At 34.3% G+C, this 20790-nt stretch overlaps 1 pseudogene; it reads left to right on the top strand.

Moving 5' to 3' along the window:
- The first annotated feature begins 18592 nt into the window (after positions 1 to 18592).
- LOC141567065 (U6 spliceosomal RNA) lies at positions 18593 to 18692 on the top strand (annotated as a pseudogene).
- The last annotated feature ends 2098 nt before the right edge of the window (positions 18693 to 20790 follow it).

Consider the following 20790-nt stretch of genomic DNA (forward strand, 5'->3'; position numbering starts at 1 on the left):
TTTTGGATGACTCTTATTAACAAGGAAGTCAATTTTAAATTAAAAAGGAGGGACGATCAATAATATTGTGATAGTGTGGTACAGTGTCAGATGGTTGCTAGACTTATCATGGTGATCACTTCTTTAGCATAGGGATTATAATCAATAATGTTTAATAACTTTAATGTGTATAGTGCTAGGTGAGTACTGTTGAATAGCTATGATGTACACCTGAAATGAATATAATATTATGTTAGCTATATTGTAGGAAACATCTTTAAAAAATACAAAAAAAGAATTAAATTACTTTTTTGAAATTGAAAATATAGCAATAGAATACATAGACAAGCATTTTGACTTATGTACAAATCATGAAGCTGTTTTTTTTTTTGTTTTTTGTATATGACCGCCAGAAGTTACAACAAACGTCAGAGAAAATATTAAAATGTCATTATATAAATCTACATTAAAATTGAATTCAGACTTACAAGGAACTGGTTTGTATAAAAAGTTAAATCTTCTTAGAAAAATTGTTCCACGAGAAACATCAGGTCCAGATCTTGCATTTAAAAAAGTGATTGATATCACTTTCAATTATATCAATTGTAAATAAAGTTGTTATAAATGTGAATTTTGATGATCTAATAAATGAATTGGCAAAAAAGTGAGACAAAAATTCTGTTATCAGTCAGGATGCTGCAGTAAGAAATTACTTATAGTATTATATAAAATTATAACACATTTTTTGTAATTTGTAAATTAATATTTCTAAAATAGAACTATGCCTATTAAAATTAGAATTATGTGTAGTAATATAGGCTTTTAAAGGAAGAGTTTTATATTTTTGTATCTTTAATAACAAGGTACTAAGTAAGGGACCCCACATTATCATTTTGCATAGGCAATGCAAATTGTGTAGCTAGCCTTAAATACTACTCAGAGTATTTTAAATTCTACCTCTGGTTATCCTCTAACCCAGGAAGAGTAAACCTTGAGATGTGTTGTTTAAAGTCTAATCCTGGGACTATTTTTCATATTTTTCAGGACTACCCATGAAAGAGTAGGTGGTTCAACATATATATGAGATGTCTGTCAATTTCAACACACAAATCCTTCTAAGTAATATTGCTAAACTTTTGATTTAGATGCCATGTTGTATACCACTGGTATCATATCCTGCCATAAGTAATTCATGCTATATATTAAATCAGAGTAACCAATTGATAATATATCCAGTGAGCTCTATCTGTCATGGCATAAAAATATAAGCTGGGCCAGTCAAATCTGACTTTGAGTTTTGTTTCCATCACTTATAAATTACATGATCTCGGACAACTCACTTAATTATTTTCTTGGCCAAAGTTTATTCATCTAAAAGATAATGGAATGGTTTGATGTCTTTTGAGCTCCCTTCCAACTCTAAAATTTTATATAACAAAAATGAATATTTCATAATATTTAATCACAATGATGGTTGACTACCCAAACATTAATGCCATAAGCCACAATTTTGAGAAATATAATTTTAAAGCAAAATAAATTTAATGAAGGGTATCATACTGCATACATTACAAGACTGGATCACGGAATCATTATATTTTAGCTTCCTATAATTAAGTGGTCTAGTTTTACAGAAGAGTGAATGTTATGGCTGAAGAAAAGCAATAGCAGAGACCAGGATTTATTATTGACAGACTAGGTTATAGCATTTCTTTGGCACTCTGAAATTTGGCATTTGTTGTGTAACCTACAATCCTATTTCCCTTCCCAATTCCTCAATTTTCCCCCTTCCATGTTTAACATATTTCAGAGAACATAGTACCAAACACCAAAATTTGTTTTTCACTTTAAGATTTTTTTCAGTTAAATGTTCACATTTGTGAAATCTAGTATTATCACAATAAGAGAGTCATGCATTGAAGAAACTTTCCCACTTATCTTTACAGCAATGCAGAAAGTTCATTTGTTGTAGTACAGATGGAGCGTCCAGGTTTCCCCGAAAATAAGATCTAGCCGGACAATCAACTCTAAAGCATCTTTTGGAGCAAAAATTAACATGTCATAATATATGTCATAATAATATGTGACAATAATATGTCATAGTTCATTTATTCAGTGGCCACCTGACAGGTATGGTATAACATTATCTGTTCTTAAGCAAATGAATTACCAGTTCTGTGGTGAAGAGTCCCAAGTAGTGTATTGTGTTTTCTTAAATAGTGTGGCAGAAATCAGCAGCTCTGAATAATTGATTGCACTGCCCACAATGCCTGTTTGTTTCTAGTATTCTTTGCAATTTCTGAGTCTGTTTATTCTGGGCAGACTCATTTTTGTTTCCAGACACTCTGTTGATTTCTGAACTGAGGTCAGGGTGTTCTTTCTAACAGAGCCTTATAAACAAGTGATGAGGAGATATGCAATCCCCCAGCATAGGATCTGAAACTTCTAAGTAATGGAATGCCTGGCACACTGCACAGCCTTTGAGCAAATAGATGGATTTCAGCTCAGTCTTTCACTTCTTAATTTGACTTTATATAATGGAGGAAACCATGTGGATAAAATTAGGAAATTTAGAATATTAGAACAAGACACTATTCAGGAATGGAAAGCATGCTATGCTGTAGAGTCCTCTGTTAGACAAAATGTTGGCCAGAAACCTTATTGAAATTAAAGGGAAAGACTGATTTGTAGTCATGTCTTCCCTTTTTTTTAATGCCATATCATATTAAAACAAAAGAAATAAATAACCTGCCTCAAATTCTGTCAGTGGATAAAGTACTAAATTGTCTAATAGAAATCAGTAACAAAACTAGCACTGTACATGACAACACTAAGAATGAATTACCCAAGTAACATGTGTCTTTATCCTGAAATAAAAACCTTTAGTTTAAAGTCACATTACCCCAAATTATTTTTACTCACACTCAAACTAAAACTTGAAAGATATCAAGAACAATTTATCATTGATGTGTCATCTTTTCTATTATAGTTTAATAACTATTATTAATAAAAACATTAACTGTGTTTGCTTATTTCACAGTATAGTTATAAGAGACAATTATTGATGTTTAAAATGCTTTTATAGAACTCACATGCAAATAAAAATATACCTATCAATATGGCTGCTTAGCTTATCACTTACAAAATAGCTAGTAAAAATCAACATAATTGTATTATCATCTTCCACATCTACTTGCTTTACATTGAAATTTAGATCATTTAAAAATCTTAAATGTGAACATGCAATTGGTCTTTATATCTAGTTGGTTCCTTGGATCTGAGAATGTTAAATCTGAAACAATCAAAAAGTTTTTTTTATGGCTGTTATTGTTTGAATAATGTCCTCCCCAAATCCAACGCATTGAAGTCCTCAGTAAATCATAATGTGACCTTATTTGGAGATAGGCCGTCTGAGACAGTTTGGGCTGCTATAATAAAAATACCATAGACCAAGTGGCTTAAACGTAGTTCCGGAGGCTAGGAAGTCTCAAGGTGCTGGCACAGCCAGTGTCTAATAAGGATCCACTTCCTGGCTTGTAGACAGTCACCTTCTCTCTATGTTCTCACATAGTAGAAGAGAGAGGGGAAGCAAGCTGTCTCACATCTCTTCTTATAAGGGCACTAATCCCACCATGAGGGCTCCCCCATCGTGACTTAGTTGCCTTTCAAGAACCCCATCTTTAAATACCATCATGTTGGAGGTTGGGGTTTAAAAATAGGAATTTTGGAGGAACACAGACATTCAGTTCATAGTGCAGGGTCTTTATAGAGGCAATCAAGTTAAATCAAGGTCATTAGGGTAGGTCCTAATACAATATAACTTAACTGTTGTACTATTTGAAAAGGGAAATGTGGAGACAAACACGCACACATTTGTGAAAATCAAATGAAAGTGAAGGCAGGAATCAGGGTGATGCTTCTATAAGCCAAAGATTGCCAACACACAACCAAAGACTAGACAAGAGGCATGGAATACATTCTTCCTCGTAGCCCTTAGAAGGAACCAGCTCCTACAACACTTTGGTTTAGGACTTTAAGCTTCCAGAACTCTCAGAGAAAATATTACTGTTAAACTATTTAGTTTTTTATCTCTGTTATGGTAGCCCTAGCAAACTAATATAATAGTAGCATAGCATGTACATAAAACCGCATGCTTATAATTATTTGTGTAGATATATTTCACATGTACTACATATGTGTGTATGAGTATATGTAAAACAAATATATGGAGAAAAACAAAGAAAATTCATATCAATGGTTGTGAGAGTATAGGAAAGGGATTGTTACAGGATTGAATTTATTGTTAATATTCTAATTTGTAAAAGGAGAACAAATTAAAGGTTCCTTCTGCAATTAAGAGTTAATTATAGTGAAAGAATAAAATTTACCTTCAATCTTCTGTTTAAATTGTCACTATATCGCATATGAACAATTGCAATAGGTTCCTACTAGGTTTTCTTTGTTTAAATTTCCATACATTTATAATTTCTCCAATTATAGAACTTCTGTTAACCCTCCAAGAACCAATCCTTTCCCCAATACTTTCAGGTGAAATTAGTTATTCCCTCTTGTGACTATATGGCACTAGGCTTTGACTTCCTTCATGGCATACTTAAAAATTGATCTTTTATAGAGAAAGTAAGGTACATTATTGTGTTACTTAAGTGTGAGCCTCTTCACTTGAGACTTTCCTGGAAACACAATATTTACCATTTTTCTTTATAAAGAGTAGGAACTTTAAAATTAGTTGCTGAATTTTACAGTATACTGGCTAAGTGGGAGATAACACCATAGCATTCAGAAGCTTTCAATTTGGGGTCAGACAGACCTGGAGTTTTTATTCCAACTTTGATACTTATTTGTTATGTGACCTTGGGCAAAAAATCTAAACAGCTACCATTTAAACAAGAACACATATCGCAGAGGGTTATTGTGGATACTTAATATGACGCTCTTGTAAAAATTTTTGACACCATTGCTGGAATATACTACCTAATAATTGAAGTTTGTCGTTGTTATAGTTTTTGCTGTTATATAAATATATTTAGGTTGCTTGTTGTATTGTTTGGATCTGTAGATGTTGGCTAATTATATGCATGTTTCTCTATCTCTATTTTAACCTCCACTGGTACTGATCTCACTATAATTCTTGTGTGCTTGATGTTTCTATTTTTCATGCCTACTTTCTACCAGATACTGATTCTGCTTTCCTGACCTCCACAAGTATCTTGACTACTCATCCTGATTGTGCCACTTTTGCTTCAAGATATAGCTGTGTACTGTTGCCTGAAAGATGCTGTACTTGAGAAAACCCAGCTGAGTAAGAATGTGTAAAAAGAGATCTGGTAAAGATGGCAAAATAATAAGTTTCCTGGAAACATCAAATGAAGAAGAGTTGAAAATGCTAGAAAATAAATAAAATACTAAGAGGTGATGGTAATAGTTTTCAAATATTTGAAAGGTTTGCATTCAAAAACCAGAGTTAATTTTTCTTTCTTCTAAGAGATCAAGACAAAAAGCAATGGTTGCAAGTAAAGTTTCCAGTTGAGAATTCCTGCCCATACTCAGGAATTTTTTTTGCTTTCCTGTTCCCGAATCCGGAGACAAGTTGGTCGGGAAATTGCAAAAATTGGTTCCTTGAATCCAGGTGGTTGGCAGTATAGGCTGTCACTTTGTGGAAACGATTTATCATGGAGAACAGAAAACAGTTTATAACTCACTATTTGGAAACAGGAAAGTGAAAATAATTCCTGAGAATGGGTGGGAATTCCCTCCTGAAAACCCTAGTTGCAAAGTATATTATAGAACAAGTAGAATTTCATTTCAATATAAAGTTTGCACATCTTCAAATATCTTTCTTTGCATTTTTAAGACTGATATTATTCAATGGACTTGATTCCTTTTTTATTCCATAAAAGGAGATTATTACACTCTCTGAACTAAGATGCCAGAGCCACTTGGAGTATGAGGTAAGTCTTCTTGAGGAGCAGTTGTACCAACTGCTTACTTCAATCACTCAGCCTCTGCAGACACTTTTACAGTGTCTAGCCTCAGACATAGTGTATTAGGGATCAAAAGCACAGTAGCATCCATAGTCATGATGTAGACATAAAGTACTATGTTGCCACGCAGCAGCCTACCCATCTGTCTCCTTGTACCTGTCCCTAAAGCAAGGAGAGTCTATGAGACGGATCCTTTCAGAGACTTTGCTTCACCTTTGTGCTTGCACCTTATGTCTCCCTGTTTGGCCCCAGAAAGATGGCTGGTCAGCCAATGATGAGTGAGATTCCCCACGGGGTGGGGGGCAACTCAAGCCAGGAACAGTAGAGTGGAGACCAACAAGAGAACCCATGGGGTTCATAGAGGTGGGCACAGCCCCCCACCTTCTCCGGCTAAGGAGAGCCTCTGCCTCTGGCTGCATTCCTTCCCACAACCTGCAGGGGAAGTGATTCAGTGATGTGCTCTCCATCTATTCATATGCATAGAGCTTTTGTCCCTTGGGGAAGTACATACATCCTGAGACTTAAGGTTCAGCTGCCTGCAGGCAAGGGTGATTGGCTTGAATCAGTTTCCTATTATGATGTATGGGATTCACAGATCTTGAGATTAACAAGCTTTAGCTCTTATACTTCCTCACCTAACTAATAAAACTAATGTGTAGGCCCAATTGGGGTGTCCAGTCCTTGAGACTGGGGTCCCTTGGCCCCGCTTACAATCTATTATTGGCTACTGTCTTTTCTTAACCCTGTGCCTCCCTCCTCGCTCCCTCCCTACAACCCTCATGGCTCGGGATGTGACAGTACTATTTGTTTCTTTTATAACTAAGGGGGTCATGTGTGCTTGTCCGAGTTTTTCCTTCCTAGAGTTCCTTCTTTCCTCACCCTTTGCAGGACCTTATCTTCATCCTCAGACATTTTTTGTTTGTTTGTTTTTCATTTCTCTCTTCTTCTGTCAGGTCTTAAAGTGACAGAGTGCTTGGTTCTAAATCACAGTTGCTGTTCAAAGAACTCTGAAAATTCCTGAATTTTGAATGGTATCTTCCTTTATCTTTCAGTGGCTTATTGAATGATTTATCCTCTAAGCATTTTCTATAATTCTTCATGTGCAGCATCTGAATTCCTTGTCTTCATGAGAATGCCTTCTAGGGTGGCCAGCAGATATAATTCTGGGAAGTACCAGAAACTGTCACCTTTCAGCAGAGATTGGGTGTTCAACTGGTAGGAATGTTGCAATTTCTACATTAATAGGAGGTGGGAGTATATTATTCATACTTCTATGGGAAATTCATTTCCCCCACTAAAAACTCTCTTTGCCTGAACTCTTATTAAAGACACTGCTCTATTGACAAGTTCAAGCTATTTATTCAGCTTCATGTACACATAACAAGGAAGGACCTCACCTCAGTTTCAACCTCAATTCCTCTACCTCTAGCACCTGACCTCCTCTGATGTTACTACATGGGACATCCAAGGGGATATGCTTGGTGCTTTTAGCACTTACAAGTGGTAGGGCAACTCTTGATGCTTAGTCTTCAATGCAGCATAGTCCCTCCACCCCCAAAAAAACAGTGTTTGTGGAAAGTTGATGACTTCATATGCCTTCTATCCTGGAGAGACAAGTAACTCATTCTTACCAGAATTGACACTAAAGCTTCATATGGATTTGGTTTCCCTGTGTGCAGTACCTCCACAAGCATCCTGATCTAAATGGTTGTTTTATCAGCATCGCATATTGCACAATATCACCTCATGTTAAGGGACCCATTTTATGTCAACAGAGGTGCAGTAAAAGGCACAAAACTATGAGATCTGCTGGTCTAATATACAGCACATCACTCAGAAACAGCTGATCTAATGAAATGATGAAATAGCCTGTTAAAGTTTGAGTTTGTTCTCTGGGATAGGAAATATATCTTTATAATGAGAGCATAAAATCCCAGGCCTGTCCTGTAAACTTCTTCCCCAGGGCTTATCTGCCCTCATGTCTCTTCCTTTGTGAGGAAGTTAATATCTCTTAGAACAATCTTTGAACATGGGGGTAGATACTGGTAAGTAAATATTTGTTCTTTCTTCTGCATGTGTTCATGACGTCTCTCATATGGCCTCAAGAAATCAAGTACTGTGTTTCCATGGTAATGGCCAATTTGATAACATATTGGATCTCTCTCCATTCTTCGTTCTCTTGATTCATACCTCACTTCTGGGTCCTGGCATCACAGTCTTAAATGAACTATTCACACATCATCCTTTGTCTCAGGCACTATTTTCAGAGAAATATTGTATAAGACAACATCTAAGTTTTCTACTAATTCTGGCAATGTGTGAATTTTCCTAAAGAGAATTGCCTAACTTGTCCATAATAACTTACCAGAAAGATTCTTGATTCCTTCCTCTGAAAGAAGCTGTCACTGTCTGCTTTTAATTGAAAACTTAGGAGGGTACATTAAGTAACCTCTTAGTCTATGGCTTAATGGGTACAGTTTTGTGATATCACTTTGTCAGACAAAATAGAGCTACATCAAAATGGCATGGTTAACACAACAGAGCCAAGTTTAGACATTAGCATTTGGCAATAAGAATATGCAATCAAAATATTTGGCAAAGGCTGTTGCTGTGGATTCATGTAAATGAGAATGGACAAGTTTTTCTTTGTGGCCATGAAAACCACAATTTTATTATCATAATATAAATAACTCTAGGCAAAGGGTCTTGGCAGTCATATCCAACTTACTACAGAGATCTATAGACATTTTTAATCCTTAAATAATTGTTCTTTCTTTCACTCAGATATAAGACCATGAGAAATTCTGCTATTTAATTATTGGTGTGATTAAACTTAGTCTGTTTCATGAGTGTTGGCATGGTGGATATGGACCAGATTTGTAGATTTTGGCCACTGGTACACCTAATTAGTTTGCTGTCAATTGAGGGTGAGTTATTCTATTATATTTAGATGAGTGCTGGATTCCTACAATTGTCACTTTAGACTCCAGATTCTCCTACTTGTGGAGGATGAAAAGCTAAAAAAAACAAGATTTCCCAGAGTCCCTTCCAGGTTCTAGGTGTAAAATCTGTTTAGGCAATTGGATGTACTTATTGAAGATTTGGAAAGCAAAAGTAAGATGACATTTACCTTGTGGCTCTTCACTACTACTGAAGCTTGTCAGTATGGATATATGGGGGGAGGGGAAGAAGGGGCTTTCCTACAGAGCATGCAGTGTCCCTTCAGCTTCCTGGGTGTGAGAGGTAGTTATGTAGCTACGAGGCTCACAAGGATACCCAAGAGAGGACTCAACCCTGAGCATCAGTGACCCGGTTCTTGTCTGTGCTCAAGAAAATATTTAAGAGGGAGATAGATGCAGGGAAGCGTAAGCTATTTATTAAAAGTGACCAGAGGGTAAGGGGGCAGGGGGGTGGTAGAAGAGGGTATAGGGTGTCAAATATATGGTGATGGAAGGAGAACTGACTCTGAGTGGTGAACACACAATGTGATATATTACACTCGATGTACTTTACACTTGAAACCTATGTAACTTTACTATTGTCACCTCAATAATGTTTATTTATAAAAAGAAGAAAGTACACACTTGAGAGGGAAGTGCAGGCAAACTCAGAGAATGAGCAGCCCCAGAAAGTCACAAGCAGGGTTTTTTATCCTTCCTTGGACAGGAATACCATCCCCCATCTCAGGATGCTCTGTTTCCCACTTTTTCTTCCTTATTTGGTTCCTCTGGAACTGTTATGACGTCAGATGCATGATCAGAGTCATAGTAAGCACAATGCAAATGACATTAAAATTAGTTAAAAGGTCAGTTCTGGGTCACAGGGATTAGCCTTGCTGGATGAAACTGGTTCTTGTTTTTCTCCAGGTGCAGGTGCTGGATACAATCACTTGTTACTTGTGTAACCAGTGAGGCACTTTACCTTGTACCCTGAAGGGGGTTGTCAATTTCCTAGGCTACCTGTTCTATCTCAGTTACAGGATAATGGTGACTGTTTCTTGTTTTCAGCATAGCGCCAGTGGCAGCCTAAAAAGTCACTCACTTAGTGGGTCAGTGCCATTATTCATGGAGAACTTCTAGGGGGTCCAGCATCTTCAGCACTTACAATGACTTCTTCCTGCTAAAAATACCCAGAATATTTTCTGTTTCTTCTCTGAACTCAGATGGATACACCAAGTTAAACTGAACTGAGTCCCATGACATAACAAACCATGGGATTTCTCAGTCTGATTCACAGACTAAGAACATAAATTGAAATCTAGGTTCACATAAAATTATTTATTTAGGAAAATACCATGTGTTAAATATATTAGTAAAAGTGAGAGAAGCAAAGTCCAAGATGTAAGTCTTGGCTTGTGTTTATTTTTAGATGACTTAGTAGAGGTAGATGGATTTGGTGACAGAGACAGAGATGACATTAACATTTGGGCATTTGTATGCTCTGGGCCTTAACCCATAATCTCTTCTGTTGACCTTAAAGTAATCAACATGAAGTCTTTTTTTTTTTTTTTTTAACTATTAAAACATTTTTGAATTTTATCTAACTTCACCTTTAAAAATATGTAAAAATACAAGGCATACCTACATATCCCGATGTGTTTACATTCCTTTCTCCTATTCAGTGATCTTCAACCCAGAACAACACTCTAAGGGGGAAAAAAAATCCATGTACACATTGAACACTGACATGTTTCTCAAGTGGATTCATATAATTCCAGATTTTTGGACTATTAAGGAAAACAGTCCTTATAGTCAATAATAGTACATGTTAGATTAGCTCAATTCTTCACAATTCCAACTCCTCACAATTCCATCAATAGCCAGACACCATAGTATGTCAACTGATTGTAACTTCAGGAATAATTCATAGATTCTAAAAGCTGAGAGTTTAAATCATACTAAACTTCTGATTTTCTGAATATTGGCTCTTCGCTGACTTATTTTTTAAAGAATCCTAAAATTGTAATAAGTCTTTTGACATTATTATCTGGAATCCATTAAGTACAACATGTATGCAATAATTTTTTAAATTGTATATTTTTCAGTTTTGGAGAGTGGAGCAAAAGCTGACTCTCAGAAAACCTTTCTAATGATATACTTTTATTTTTTGCAGGGAAATATGGATTGTTCCCCATGTTCATTCAACAGAACATGGTATTTCAAATCATAGATGACATACAAACTTGTCACTTTATCTTTTGTACTACACATGTTCCTACACTATTTCTTTATGAGACTATATCACGTACATTTTGCATATTTTTTGCTCTTAAACAGCGACCAGCATGACATAAAAACTTATAAATTATAATACATTGAATAGCATAGAGGTCATACAAAGATGTGACTTTTAAAAATGGAGTCAAGTTATTTTCAGACATCATGAAGAAACAGTTATGCTAATAGTGAACATTAAATCATTCATTCTGCTGAATATATAGTGAATTAAGATAAGCATGTAAACGGTATCCTTCAATTTCTTTAGAAGTAAGAAAAAAACCTTAATAATAAAAAATAGAAACGTGGTGAAGTAAGTAGACCCTGTTTAGTTGTTGAGAAGTATATTTCTGCTGCTCACTGCTTCATTGAACATAAAAAGCTCTATGCCTGTTTCAGTTTTTTAAAAATGTACATAGGTTTTTAGCTTACTGATTATTTAGCACAATGCTTCTGAACAATAATGAGCAGCATTGTCACTCAATGACCTGTTTGCACTGGAATTGTTGAGAAGACATTAAAATACATATTTATACGTAATTAGAAACTTATAATCTGCCTCTATCAGGCTGCTTTGATGACTGATAAAAATAGGATGGAAATGGATGAGTTCTTAAAATATTACTCTTCCATTGGGCTGAAAAATTCCTTTGAGGCAGAACCAAAAGTTCTAGCAGTTGCTGTTGAATCACAGAGATGATCTATTAGTATGATGGGTTGAATGACTAATGCATTAATGTCTGGAAGACAGACAATGGGATTTTAGCAGAGCTAGCTTCCATGTGATAGAGGGTTCCCCTACATGCTTTTATAAAGCTATCTACCTATTATTTCAAGTTCATGTAGCAATTGTTTGCCAGGAAATTCCTTCACTTAAGGGGACAGAAGAGACAACAAAGAAAAAAGAATATCTAGCAAGGAAAAACAAATGCCATTTATCCTTTTATCTGTTGTCTTTGGGGACATTCATGTGATAATGTGGTCAAACAAATGCTTTTTATTATATGCCAAAGTTTCTCCAAGAGAATAGTTCATTCAACATATGGTTTTGAGTTTGCCTGTCAACCACCCTTTTTCTCCCAACATCTCCCCTTCTTTTTTAAACTAATTATTACATAATTCATAAGGGAATCAAGCCAAGTTTTTATAGTTCTTTCTTTATGCTGCTATTTTTTTCCACAAAATTAATTGCTACTTGCTGATTCTTTTTCATCATTATTATTTAACTCCTTGGAAGCTGCTTTCTACTCCCTCTGTAACCTCATAAAGATTTCTTTCTTCAAGTCAGTCAATAGTGTCTCTCCAGTGACAAATCACATTCTGCTCCATATTGTCATCCTTTTCTTAAACTCTTGTCTTGGGTTTTAGTTTAGGCAACATTATTTATTTAGGTGACTTTCCTACTTTCCTGTCTCTTTCCTCTTTCCTTTCTTTCTCTGCCTCTCTTCCTGGTGTGTTTCCACAATTCCTATATAAAATTGTTCCCACAAAATGTGCATTTTACTTTGTCACTGCACTCTTTATCGTAAACTTTAATCCATCATAATTTGTAAATGATTCTAAAATCATATACTTACTGTTAATATTTTTTCCAGGGCAAATACATATGATAATGACACATGAATTATCCATAGGCTTCTCAAACCTAGTATGTCCCAAATCCATCTCCTCATTGTCACTCCCTGTGGTAAGCAGATTTCTAAGATGGGACTAACATCCCCACTCCCCTGGTCTATACCCCCTGCAAAATATCTGGGACTATGAGTATGTTATGGATTATACTCATATGTTTGAGTTACATTTTATGGCATATTTGATTTTAAGAAAGGAAGATTTTTCAGGTGGGCCTAACCTCATAGCATAAAATGTTTAAATCGGATCTAGATGTCAGAGACAGAAGAAGTCAGATATTTGAAGCATGAGAGGAATTAGAAACAAGGGAGATTCTTTGAATCTGACTCTGAATTTGGAGGGGGCCACACGACAAGGAATGGAGGGAGCCCTTTGGAGCTGAGAATGACTTGTCCCGACAGCCAGAAGGGTAATTAGAAGAGCCCCACAACCACAAGAAACTGAATTCTGCCAGTAATCTGAATGAGCTGGGAAGTGAATTTTACCCTAGATCCTCCAGATGAGAACTCAGCCTAGCAGACATCTTGATTTCTGCTTGATTATAATCTGGGGAGGAAAAAAAACACAAAACAACAAAACCAGTCTTACTGAGCCTGAACTTTGGACGTATGTGAAGGAGGAGAAGGGGGAGAAGAAGGAAGAAAGAAAGAAGAAAGTAAGGAAAGGGAAAAAGTAAAAAAAAAAAAAATAATAATAATAATAATAATAATAATAAAAAAATGGCCCTGGCTATTACCTAGTCAATGTTAAATCCTTTAGCCAGAAGTTCACATATGGAACCTTAAGTTGGTATGATAGTAGAATATATTTTCAGCAGTGAAATAGAATGATTAAGGGCACAGATTCTATAGTTAACCTCAGTTTGAATCCCACTCTTTCATTTATTTGCTTTGTGTTCTGAGACAAGTTACTTTTCTCTCTGTGTTTCAGCTGTTTATGAAATGAAGGTGTTCATAATAGCACCAATATCATAAGGTTATTTGAGGATCAAATGAGCTAATATAATAAGTAGTTGGAACAGTACCTGATCTACAGGAAGCATTTAGCAAAAGTGCTAGTTATATTCTCTCAACCTAATTTTTAAGAATTCACTGTAGTGAATTGATCTATTTCATTTCCTTAATCACTTAGCCTCGTAGCTTGCCGAGAGTATGTACTCAATTCCTGATTGTTGAATGACTAATGACTGGGTGGATACTTTTCCCACCAGGCATATCCACTCACTCCTACTTTTTCTGACTTTGTTCTGGTGTCTGTGAACTTCAAGACAGGCTGGACTTCACCTAATCTCAGTGAAGGTTCTTGTAGATCATAAACAATGATGGTAAATTTATGCCAGTGACCAGTGACTGATTTAGAAATGAGTGCCACACTTTTGGACAATGGGCCTAAGGAGATATCTGGGGTAGGAGTGGGAATGGCATTGTCAGAGTTTTCTTTTCTCTTAAAAGAAGATATTTAAAAAGGAGATATCTTTCTGCCTCTGGATGTTGCCATCTGTAACATTTGACACCTTTGTAGCCATTGTGGAACAATGAGAAGAACTAGCTTAAGAACACAGGTCAACATGCTCAGATGGTATAGCAAAAGAAAGCAGGGACTTGAGTCCTGTATGGTGGACTTGAGCATTAATAATGCTGAAACTGTCCAAATCCAAGACTCATTCTTTTGTGAAAAAACAAATGTCTTCATTTCTAAGTCACGTTAGTAAGACTTTCCATTGATTAGGAAAAGAACACTCCACCTGATGCACTGCTGTGTCTAAAATTCATATTAGCATTTGTTAGTTATAAAATATCCTCTAATATTAAGGCCAAACATCTGTTATGTTCAATAAAATAATCAGAGCAAGTCCAATTTTCTCCATTCTTCCCTTGCTGTCAGATCAGATCCTCTTTGTTGTTCATTACAGTTGAATCTGGGTTAGTTATGTAGACATATAATTTCAACAACAAAACATTATTGTACAGTAATCATAAAAGTCAGGTGGATATAATCATCTTGTGGGTATAAATTAATTATCCTGGGCCATGCTTTAATATTTTAGGCCACTTGAAACTGTGGCAGTATATGTGAATATATGGGTTCATATTCTCAAGAAGTAAGTGAATGTTCCCAAATTTCACATATTATGCTCACCCACAACTCTGACAGTGCTCTGTATCCAAGCATCTCCTCTCCTAACCCCTCTCCCACCCATATTGATTTATGCAATTTGGATTCACAACACCTAATATTGTAGAGTAATGGCTAGCTTAACTATTACTTTAAATGCACAAAGATATCACTAACACATTTGGAATATGACGTCTGCTATACAGATTCACTTATCTCTCTAACAATTATTAGTAAAACATTGATTTTAACCTTACAAAGCTTTTAAGTTAGGAGAAGGAAAACACAATCCTCATATGTCACAACATGAGGTGGGTTTCCAAGCAGAAATAGAAGACATCTCATATACACGGTTCAGTTTCCTACTCTATAAATCATGTAGAAAATAAGATAACTATACTATTCTACAAATTTTGAAATAACTTCTATCTTTTGCGTTGACAAGTTTCCCCTTTCCATTAAATTCCAGATGTTACTCAATATGGATAATTATTTGAACTTTTCTTTGTGTCCTTAATTGAGGCTTCTACTTTTAGAAACCCATTTAAAATGTAATACATTTAAGTATTTTGGAATTATAACAGTGCTAAATTGTTATGCAATGTTAAATTGTAGATTGGATACACCTGTTATTACTAACAACATATTTATGGGTGATGTTTTCAGTATTTGAAATTATGAAGCTTAAGTCATACAATTTCACACGTAAGAAAGATATTTAAAAAAATGGAAATGGCAGACCAATGAAGCCATATTTTATAATTAATAATCATTTTTATTTAACATTGATTAGGTTTCATCTAAGCCCAAATTACCTGCATTCATTAGATTTAGGAATAAACTTTCAACTAAAAACAGTGCTGTAATTGAATGCCATTTTCATTCTAAAAATCTGTTTCATGTTATCACATTGTGCATAAATAACACAGCCAGAGACTTATGCATGTCAAGAGGACACTCATTTATTTAACTCATATACAGCATACTTTGCTCACCAACTTGCTAATCACTGCTGGGGTTCAATTACCGGTCACAAAATGAGTTATCTAGGTTTTCTCTGAATTACACGGAGGCATTTATTTTTCATCTAGGTTTTCACGTCTTTGATTAAAATAAAAAAGGTACTATGTTTTAAATATCAAGAAAAAGGAGAGTTAGAAATTATATGCAAAAGTAATTTTGTGAATTAAAGTTAAAATGCATAAGGAAAATAAGGCAAATATGAATGAAAGTTTCATGAAAGAAAATCCAAAATTGTCAGTTTAGTCTTTTTAATGATCTCAAGTGCCATTTTACCTTATATCACAGCAGGTCAGATATTCTGAAGTATTTGTGTCAAATATAAATAATCCATTTCATTTTATGTTCATTTTTGTTATACATAGACACATTTTATTGTCAGCCATGAAACATGTCCATAGCAGTAAAATCTCAATTAGTTAGAGCCACACACATTGGTGAACAAGCAAAAATACCAGTATTTCATTTTCTAGATGATGAAGTGTAAAATAATTAAATTTAACTTAATAAGGGATATAGTGAAGAAGAAGAGATTGAAAAAGAAAAAAGAAGAACCTGCAGAAACGCAGATCTGACATTTGTGTGAAAACATCTCTGTTTTCTTCCAGGCAAATTCTGTCTTTTTTCCCTTGTGTCACCATAGCACAATTGAATACATTTAAATAATTTGCATTTATTATAAGCTAAGGTTTTATGAAAAAGATAAAGTATAGTTTGGGTACATCAATTATTGCCAACAATGTATTCCTGGGTGATGTTTGTAGTATTTAAAAATTACAAAAAGCCATATGATTTCACACAAAAGAAAGAATGATATTACAGGAAATTATTATTTTTTTATTTATACTACTTTTTCTCCCATTAAACTACGCTCCTTAATCATGTCCAAAAATCATGTCCAAATTATCATTATATCTCAGATATTAGACCAGTTTCTGAATTACCATTTCCGCTCAATAAGTGTTACATGAATGAATTAAACTATTATGAAAATATAGCAATTCTGCTAATACACCTAATGATACCTATACCATTCAAAATGAGCAAACATGATATTTACAAAATGATTAAGGTAAGAATAAGAAATACTAAAGAAACAAGATGAATCGGAGCCATAGCATTGAATAACACAAATAATACAATTTAAACTAACAGCATCACAGATATCAAAGCACCTACTAAAACTGGAGAATAAAATATCATTAGGGATTGTTTTGAAAAGGAAATCCCATTCTCTATTTTTAAACATAACTGAGCTAGAATTTTTTTCATGTTTGTTTGTTTTTCCCCATAAAAAAGCAGATGGGAAAGATTTGTCATATAAACAATGATATACTGATGAGCTTCTCTCCCCAAGCCAGCAACACATGAGAATTATTGACTCATTTTTCTTCTTACTATGTGACTCTGCCAAGATAATCTGAATGCAAAACCTGACGATTTTAAGGGAATTCCTCACTTGGTCAGCTTTGTAGTGAATGAGACACATAAATAAATGCACTTCCAAAATATCAGGAAAGAAGATTTCAGAGAATGTGAGTGAGTGGTTTGGGGAGATTCGGGTGGAAGGTCCAATTTGGTTTTTGACTGTCTTCTGGGTATGGGTCTATAGACACTTAAGTTTCTCCTTTGTAAGCACAAAATAGTAATATACTGCTACCCTCATTCTAGCTAACTCTGGCTTTTTTTCCATGGATCTCCTCAACATTCATCTTACTGTTATTTATGTGAATAAGTATATTGTAGAATTCACATAAGGAAGCAATCAAAGAAGCTGCTCTACATCATTCTTGGGTATTTTCTATTCATGTTAAATTTAACTGTATTTTGAAAGAGAAATAAAATTTATTAACTGACTTACAGAAGCATTTTTTTTTCATTTCTTAATGGAGTTAGATATTATTGAGATGCAATAAAAGAAGGTATCTACAAGAGTAACAAACACTTAGTGGTGACAGAAGTAATTTTACAGTAGTTTTTCTTTTTTTCTCCCCTAATGCTGACTTGAGGTTGGTTATTAATAAAGTAGAAATTTAAAAAGAATGTTTACATTTACTAATTAATTTCATATAAATACAAACAAATTAAGTATTTTTAACAAGGTTTTAAAAATGGCTATTTGGCTTCATGTGGACAAAAACTAATAAAACACTCTGCTTGGTTTTTGTCATTTGACCACAGATTGCGCTGTCTACATGAAATCACATCCTGATTCTAATAAAACAAATTGGAAGCTCCTATAATCTGAGAAAACTTAAGTGCTTTATATAAAAATGGTAAGTTATACCAAATTTAATTGTCACGATGTACTTGAAAGACATTAACTTAGGAATCATCTTTAGTTTGATGATGGAAAACCAAACCAAGTTGCAGACACTGATTGCAGTTTGGACTATAATTTTCAGTAGAATGATTACCTGTGGTACATAAAAAGAAAAAGGCACAAGATTTTACATTGCTCAAACCTGTCAAGGAACTAAAATTATATTTTCATTTCTTATATTTTTACATCTTTTTTTGTCCTTTGCATTGGAAAGCACTCTAGGCAAAAAACGATGCAAATGATTTAACTGCCCATTACATATTGATGTTAAGATACTGAATCATGAAAGATTAATCAGTTCATGCTTGCTTCAGCAGCACATGTACTAAAATTGGAACGATACAGAGATTAGCATGGCCCTTGCGCAAGGATGACACAAACGATTAATCAGTTCTACAATGGTTAGTATCCAAAGTAATGTACATTAGTTAAATTACTTCTGTCACAACGGCAACATCAGTTCAATGCATCTAACCAGATAGCAACATATTTCTTCTTAGTCAATGCATTATTTTTTTGTACTGGTGTCACAATGCTGAACCTGGAGGACAGACAGTCCCTGAGTAGCCTGTTGATTGAATACTTTGAAATAATGTCCAAACATTCAAACATTTAAACATTTAAAATTTTATTTCTAGAAAAGGTTGTTAAGAATGTTACCAGATTCAAAATGTACAAAAGGATGTGTTACAAGAATTAAGTTTTCTTTCCATCCCATGTCATAGATATACAATTTCTCTCCCCAGAGTCAATTATTGTTACTAGATTATTGTGCTGATTTCCAGAAATTTTCACATAAACTGGTATCTCCTTCCTTCTCTTCCTCCCCACACCCCCATTGTGTATTTGCATGTGAATTTTTCACTTTTTATTAACTTGAAGGAGAAGAGTCAATGTTTTTTTATCATGTTTTTATTTAACTTTTTAAAGATGTCTATTAAAATATAGCTAACATATAATATTATATTAGTGTCAGGTGTACACTATAGTTATTCAACATTTATATACCTAAACAAGTGATCACCATGATAAGTCCAGCAACCATCTGACACCATAGTATGCTATCTCAATATTATTGACTATATTTCCTATGCTGTATGTTAAATCCTCAAGACTTATTTGTTTTATACCTGGAAATTGGAACTTCTTATTCCCCTATAACTTTCTCTCCTTTCTTTAAATTTTCAATTACAGTTGATGTTTAATATTATTTTATATTAATTTCAAGTGTAGAGCATAGGGGTTAGACATTTATATAATCTAAGAAGTGATTCCCCAACTAATCTAGTACCCACCTGGGACTGTACATAGTTATTACCATAGTACTGACTATATTCCTTATGCTGTACTTTGCATCCCAAAGACTATTTGGTATAACTACCAATTTGTATTTCTTAATCCCTTCACTTTTTCACTCACCCCTGGTCCCCCTCCCATCTGGTAACCATCAGAATATTTTCTGTATCTATGAGTTTGTTTGTTTGTTTGTTTATATTTTCTTTGGATTCCATGTATAAGTGAAATCATACGACATTTGTCTTTGTCTGTCTGATTTACTACACTCAGCACAATACTCTCTATGTTCATCCATGTTGTTACAGATGGAAAAAATTCATTATTTTCTTATGTCTGAGTAATATCCCTTTGTATCACTTCTTTATCCATTCATCCATTCACTGACACCCAGGTTGCCTTCATATCTTGGCTATAACCCTACAAAATAAGTCACATATAAAAGCAACATTCTCCCTTTATCCTTTTCATATTCTTTTAATAACTGAACTTTTCATTGGTTTTAGAAAAATGAAAATTTACATTCCAAATAAAATCTCAGTGCATTGGTATCCTTATAAATCCAATTGATACAATAATTCAACAGATTCTTTTCAAAATATAAATTAATTATTTTGAATATGTATTTCATTATATACAGATGTAGTTTAAAATATGTAAATCATTGGTTTCATACAGTTGAGGGAATTGCACATTTTATCTCTAGGAGATCTTGGTTGAAAGCAGGTGTTCGACAAGAGTGTTTTATGTCTACTTAAAACAAGTGAATGTATATTTCAGGTGTATGATCCACATTATCTACCAAATATGGCAAACCTGCAGTAAATCATTCAGAAAATGCTGGATGTTTATATGTTTAAGGCACATGTCAAAAGAAATCACAAGATTTCTGCATTTAGCAACATACTTAGTGAACATCATTAACCTAAAACAAAAATTTATTGTCAGAAGAGTTACAATAACATTTTCAAATTGTTGATATAATACAACTACAGAAAATTAAATACCATGAATATCAAAGGTAAGACAAGTTGAAAACATTTTAATCGTATTTCTCTAGTGTCAATTTTAGTTATGAATTTTAATAGGATATTTTTAAGCATCTTGAATTTCAGGTTATCCCATCTATTGATAACTTCATCTTACATTAAAAACATTAAAATATGAGATTGCATTATTTTCATAACAACTTTTCCATTATCTTGGGTAC

The sequence above is a fragment of the Rhinolophus sinicus genome, linkage group LG09 (genome assembly GCF_036562045.2).
Source record: "Rhinolophus sinicus isolate RSC01 linkage group LG09, ASM3656204v1, whole genome shotgun sequence".
Lineage (NCBI taxonomy): Eukaryota > Metazoa > Chordata > Mammalia > Chiroptera > Rhinolophidae > Rhinolophus > Rhinolophus sinicus.